Here is a 7468-nt window from a genome sequence, read left to right on the forward strand (position 1 = left end):
ATTGCAAAAATTACCCAGGCCGCCTGTTTAAACTGAGCCATCTCTCAGAATTCTGATTCAATAGGTCTGGATAGGGCTCAGAAAATTGTGCTTTTCATCAGCACTTTGGATGATTTTTGTAATCAGGCAAATTTTGTAAACACAAAGATAAGAAGTCTATAATTTCACAGGGAAAATTGGGAAGAAGATGAGGCCAGAGGGAGTTGTTTCTTGCCTGAGCAATATGCATTGCTGCCCTGTCTGGAGGATAAAGTAGATTATTATTCAGCCTCAGTCCACTGTCTGCCTTGAGCTGAGAACTTTCCATGGTGTCAACAGGATACAAGAATCCAAGATAAAGAGGCAATTTCACTCCTAATCTGCAAAGGTTTATTAATATCTGGGACCTCATTAGCCTATTAGAAATATATAATGATCTGGTGTTCTATAGTGTTGTGGTACTCCTAATGCTGGTGGTAAAGTCAGCCCCACCAATGGCAAAGGAAAAAAATACTAATGTTCGTTAATACAGAAGCTAAACTATAGGTATACTAAGAGCTATGGTGCAATGCACTGTGGAACATAATCATTCACAAGAATTCCTTTCCCACAGTGCTATATGCTGAACCCCACCCAACAGTCCCACACCACATGGATCTGGAAGGGGACACAGGAAGATAAAAATAGCAATTATATGAAGCAATAGTGCTGTCAGTAAAGTTTTTCTATATTTATTTCCTTTACTGTTATTTTAATATGAGTATGATAAATCAGAAATTGGAAAATGTTAATGTATTCCTTGCTATTCACTCATGACTATTTTGTCAAAAAGCAAGTGGGAATATTTTTTAATGACAATTGAGTCCATTCGTAATGCTCCTATTCAGGAAAATATTATATTCCAACACACATTCCCTTGTTTTAGACTTCATTTTCAGACAGAGAAATAATATGAGGCATTGAGAGTCATGCCTCAATTTTAAATAAAGTATTTTATACAGGGTGAAAACAGAATAAGTGCTTATTAAAATGGCATTAAGTATTCTGGAAAACTTATGCCACAGTAATCTCTGAAGGAAAGGCCAGAGAGAGGTTAAAGTTGAGGCCATTAAGAAGGAAGAGAGAGGAATGGGCAAGACCAGCTGCCTGGGGTTGACTTTGTCCAGGTGGGCCAGGGTCTCTGCCATGGGAATTCACTATAATGTGTGACTCCGATCCCTCTGAGGGGAAGAAGGCCTATCACCTCATCTCTTCCAGATTCCCTGTTCAGCCAGGCCTTCTCTTTCTGAGAGTGCTCATCATCCTTGACTTTAGGAGGCCATGAACAAAACAGTCAATGCATTCAGAAAATGTGCCTAAGCAGAGACCTCACCAGGTGCACAAATTCAGGAGCCCAGCCCCAGCGCAGAGGAGCATGACAGTTAACTCTTGACCCTACACCTACTGTCTTTCTTGACAACTCAGTTCTCTAGGTCTCAGTTTCATCCTATGTAAAATGGAGGTAAATGGCCCTTACTTCATAAAGTTGTTGGGAGAGTTTCATAAACTGGTGTACATAAAACACTTCCCACCTGTTATCAAGTACATAGTTAATGCTCAATAAATGTCAGCTATTGACGTCTAGGGGACTGGTGAGTGATAGCAGCAGTGTCCCACACAACAGAACCACCTGTGGGCAGCTGGATTAGAGAATCTTGCAATCTCCTGTTGACCCCTGCAATAACCAATCAGAAGAGTCCATATAATACAGTAGGGATTGCCTGGGCACAAATGAGTTTTTTCTAGTTGTATGACCTTGGGAGAGTTGCCTAACCTCATTGTGCCTCAGGTTTCTTTATGTAAAACAGTGATGATACTAGCACCTGCTCCACATATTATTATGAGAATTAAATGAGTACTTTATATATATGCATGTTTGTGTGTATATATATATATATATATACAGACACACTCTATGAACAGGTCTGGTGCATAACTATAAATTAGCTATTATTACTAAAGGCCAGTTTCAGTTTTCACTTTTTTTTTTTTTAAGATTTATGTATTTTTTATTTGAAAGAGTTACACAGAGAGAGAAGGAGAGGCAGAGAGAGAGAGAGCTTCTATTTGCTGGTTCACTGCTCAATTGGTCGCATCGGCTGAAGCTGTGCCGATCCAAAGCTAGGAGCCACGAGCCTCCTCCGGGTCTCCCGTGTGGGTACAGGGGGCCAAGGACTTGGGCCATCTTCTACTGCTTTCCCAGGCCATAGCAGAGAGCTGGATTGGAAGTGGAGCAGCTGGGATACAAACCAGTGCCCATATGGGATGCCAGCACTGCCGCCGGCGGCTTTACTCACTACACCACAGCACCGGCCCCTCAGCCTTCACTTTCTACACTGAAGTTGTCAGAGGAAATGACATTTCATGCAGTCACTGAAGGAAATTTAAGGATCTTTCCATGATATTCTGCATTCAATATTTCTGTTGGATGAAACTGGAGTCCGTCAAACAAATAAGCCACTTTCTGTTTTAAATTACGTATTGTTAAACTGGAAAAGGCCCAAAGCATGGCGTGCTAAAGCATAAGAATTCAGATTCCTCCTGGGAAAGCCTGGTTCCCCTGCCCCTCAGTGTTTCAGAGAGAGAAAACAGAAGAACTATTTTGTCTGAGCCAGGGCTATGGCGTAGAGAGGAAACCTCCACCTGGGGCGCCTGCATCCCATATGGGCACCAATTGGTGTCCTGGTTGCTCCACTTCTGATGCAGCTCTCTGTTACGGCCTTGGAAAGCAGTGGAGGGTGGCCCCTGTACCCGCACGGGAGACCTGGAGGAGGCTCCAGACTCTTGGCTTCAGATCAGCCCAGATCAGGCTGTTGCAGCTATTTGGGGAGTGAATGAGTGGGTGAAAGACCTCTCCCTCCCCCCTTCCTCCCTCTCTCTCTCTCTCTCTCTCATTCTCTCTCTCTGCCTCTCTATGACCCTGCCTTTCAAATAAATAACTAAATCTTTTTTAAAAATAAATAAAATTTGTTTTGTCAACTAAAAATGGCCTGAAAAAGGTTCACAATTCTCATCCGATTATTCTTACTGAAGAAAAAACAGCAAAACTGGTGCATGAGAACTTTAAACTTTTCAGTTACACGCAGAGGAAGTGGCTCAACTTACATGAAACTATTACATCGTTTTGAGTTAAATAAAGTAAGGAGGCATCCAAGATAAGACTGAACATTCCCTTCACTCTGGCAATCTGCTATCCCTGATTTAAAAAGAGAAAAGGGAGGGAGGGGAGGAGGGAGGGATTATAATTGAAGTCAATCCTGGGGCCAAGTAAGGCCTCGGCAAAATGTATCTTCTCAAGTCCAGTTGTGGCATAGTGAGTAAAGCCGCCTCCTGCAACGCTGGTATCCCATATGGGTGCTGGTTTGAGTCTAGCTGCTGTTAATGCGCCTGAGAAATCAGAGGAGGATGGCCTGAGTGCTTGGGCCCCTGCACCCATGTGGGAAATCCAGAAGAAGCTCCTGACTCCTAGCTTCAGCCTGGCCAAGCCCCAGACCATTGCAGCCATTTGGGGAGCGCCCAGTGGATGGAAGACCTCTCTCTCTCTCTCTCTCTCTCTCTCTCTCTCTCTCCCCCTCTCTTTGCAAGGCTCAGCAACAGCCAGCTTTCCGCCATCATTTCCCCCAGCAGCCTACAGTTTCCAGACAAGGGGAACACCAGTTCCACCCAAAAACTACATCAAAGACCATCCCCATGCCTATCCCAGACCCTGCACATTGCAGAATTCAACAAAGTAGTACTTCACAGGCCTCAGAAAACCCAGAGCACTCCCATTCTTCTGGTACTGCTACTTCAGTGCATCCTGGTGCTTATTAAGCGAGGACCCTGAAGTCCAGCCCCCCTAATAGTATACATGGGTTTTCATCCAAGTTGCCATGTGTCAGAAAGCTTCTGCCCTGGCAGCAGCTCAGCACCTGTGTAAAATGAGTCAGGGCACGCAGTGTCATTCCAGAGGACTGACATCTGGGTCACATATCACTCTGGAACCAGAGCGTCCCAGTGAGACTCAGTGGGTGGCAAGACAGGCCAGAACGAGGAGACCTGGGACCTGAGGAGCCCGAGGCCAGCAGCAGAGCTGGTGTGAGTTCCAAGAGGGGTCCCTGGTACTGGGGAATGCACAGGAGGAAGACGGAAGCAGATGTCAAGCCTCAGGCAGCACACAGAGCCAGAGCAGGGACTGGCTGGTGCCCGGTCACAAGGAACGTGGCAGAATGCAGTCAGCAGTCGGTGCAGTGAGCCACATCAGATCCTTTCAGGAATTCACAGTAGTCTAGATAAACTAACACACGTCAGTGCATACAGCTGTGTATGGGAGGACAACTCGAGATTAGAAATTCTACGATCAGGTTTCTAGTTTGAGTCTTACACTTCACAGTATGACCTAAGACAAATCACTTATCCCCTGTCCAACGATTTGGACAGCTCGAAGCAAAGACAACACCTTTTACACCTGTCGCAAAATGTTGTGAGGAGCTGGTGAAAGGACACACGTGAAAATACTTTTGTAAAACACAGTGCCCCAAGGCGGTGGCAGGGGTTTACCTGGGACCTGTGCTGGACTGCAAGAGGAACCCTGGCCCACTGTGCTGTGACTTTCACCATGGACAAGAGTTCTCAGAATCTGTGCAGCTTCTACAATTTCCCCTTCTGCCTTGTCCCCCCTTACACACACAACACACACACCCAGAGTCATCCCTCCAAACAAGGAGGTAGCCATTTGAATGCTCCATTGCAGGTTGAAACTAGAAGCCTAAGGTAATAAAGCCCACAGATGCTTTCCTTGGTCTGCAGTTTGGCCTCCCTGGTACCTCTTTTCACCCTCCAAATATTACATGTATCCTCCAAAATTTATTTTTTAAAGATTTATTTTATTATTTATTTAAAAGACAGAGTTACAGAGAGAGGTAGAGACATCCCCAGATGGCCGCAACGGCTGGAGCTGAGCCGATCCGAAGCCAAGAGCCAGGAGCTTCCTCCAGGTCTCCCACATGAGCTCAGGGGCCCAAGGACTTGGGCCATCTTCTACTGCTGTCACAGGCATAGCAGAGAGCTGGATAGGAAGAGGAGCAGCCGGGACTAGAATCAGCTCCCATATGGGATGCCAGTGCCTCAGGTCAGGGCTTTAACCCACTGTGCCACAGTGCCAGCCCTTATCCTCCACAATTTCTAACATAACCATCCCCCAGCAGCCATAGGGGGTTGTTTTCAGGATCCCCCATGGATATCAGAATCTATGGATGCTCAGGTCCCTTACATGAAATGCCATAATATTTGTATACAACTTATGCATATCTTCCTGTACACTTTACATTATCTCTAGATATTTATAATACCTAATACAATACAAATGCAAGGTAAACAGTTGTTATATTGCATTGCCTGAGGAATTATACCGTGATAAAAAAGATCTGTACTTGCTCAACACAGATGCAGTTTTTTTCCCAGATATTTTCCATTTGCAGTTGGTTGAACCTGTGGGTGTGGAACTCTAAGTAGAGAAACCACTATATTTAAAAGTCAGTAGATTTCCATAGATCTATAGCTTTGTGGTTTAGTTTTCTAGCTTCTCTTGAAAACTCAAAAGATTTGGCAACACTGGGCCTAAATTCTCACCAGAGAAGAACAGTGGTTCTCAAACTGAGAGGGTTAAAAAAGAGACCACCGCACCCCACTTAAGAGTTTCTGATTTGGGGCCTGCGCTGTGGTGCAGCACGTAAAAGCCCCAGCCTGCAGCACTAGCATCCCATATGGGCACCAGTTCATGCCCCTGCTGCTCCACTTCCAATCCAGCTCCCTGCCAATATACCTGGGAAAGCAGCACCCACATGGGAGACCCAGAAGAAATTCCTGGCTCCTGGCTTCAGGTCGGCCCAGGTCCAGCCATTGCAGCCGTTTGGGGAGTGAACTAGCAGATGGAAGATCTCTTTCTCTCTCTCTCTGTAACTCTACCTTTCAAATAAATAAACTTTGACAAAAAAAAAAAAAAAAAAAAAAAAAAAAAGAGTTTCTGATTCAGGAGGTCTGGGATAGGGCTGCTAACCTGCATTTCTAATAAGTTCCCAAGAGTTCTGATGCTGCTGGTTCATGGACCACACTTGGAAAGCCACTGGTCTAGGCCACTGCATGGATTGCTCCCCTTAAATAGGGCACACACACCCCATGGTGCCATGGTCCCCACCACCTACAGCTGTCAGCGACACAAGCAGGTATCTGTCCTTGATTAGCCTGCTTTCTTTGTTGTTTGTCTTACATCCACAAAGCCACTGGACTAATTAATCTGCTTGGCCTCCTAGGCATTTGCCTTGGCAACCTTTGTGACTTGCGGGTAAGAGCCCCGCACTTCATATGAGGATTCTTGCAAAGTTCATAGAAAAATGGAATGAAAAGTATCAGTTTATTTTGATGCAAAAAAAATGAAATCTGTGCATAGTTTTTTTCATGATACACATTTCCTATGTATTAAAAAATTTATGGGCTGGTGCTGTGGCGCAGCGGGTTAACACCCTGACCTGAAGTGCTGACATCCCATATGGGCGCCAGTTCAAGATCCAGCTGCTCCACTCTGTCTAACTCTCTGCTATGGCCTGGGAAAGAAGTGGAAGATGGCCCCAGTCCTTGGGCCCCTGCACCCACGTGGGAGACCCGGAAGAAGCTCCTGGCTCCAGGCTTCAGATCGGCACAGCTCTGGCCATTGCAGCCAGTTGGGGAGTAAACCATCAGATGGAAGGCTCTCTCTCTCTTTCCCTCTCTCTTTCCCTCTGCATCTCCTCTCTCTGTGTAACTCTTGACTTTCAAGTAAAATAAATAAATCTTTTAAAAAAAATCTACACCAAAATAAACTCATGTTTCCATGAACTTTCTGAAGTACCCTTGTATATATTCCCCTTCTCTCCCTCTCCTTCTTCCTCATACACATACACACACACACACACACACACACCATTCCACACAATGTCTTGGACATACCATTCAAATATACAAGAGTATCTCAAAAGGTTCATGAAAATAGAATTTAAAAATGTTTATTTTGATTCAAAGAAAATTTAATCCATACATACAAGTATTAGTTGATTTTATTTCTTGTATAATGTTCAAATGTTTTAAGGCCTGAGCATGTAGGACAGCAAGACTTTTAAGCAAGAAGCTGAATTAGTCATCCTCTCCTGTCTATTGGATCCAGATAAAAGAGCAGGGAGGTGTTGCCTCACATGTGGAGGTGAGAGGCAAAGAACAAGGCAAATCATCAGGTTAGGTCTAAGTTCTCCTGCAATCTACTTCTCATTTGATTTTCAACACCAGAACTTAGCCCTAAATCCCCTAAAATTAGTTTCCATCTAGAAATACTATCTGTTGAACCAAGCAACAAATTGTCTTCAGTGGTTTGTTTCATCATTCACCAGTCTAAGGGCAGGGGCCAGGCCTCAGTAAAAACTGTAAGTCCCTTCTAGCTTGA

Source organism: Oryctolagus cuniculus, chromosome 8, assembly GCF_051225735.1.
Source record: "Oryctolagus cuniculus isolate XC-2025 breed Fujian yellow rabbit chromosome 8, ASM5122573v1, whole genome shotgun sequence".
Taxonomy (NCBI): domain Eukaryota; kingdom Metazoa; phylum Chordata; class Mammalia; order Lagomorpha; family Leporidae; genus Oryctolagus; species Oryctolagus cuniculus.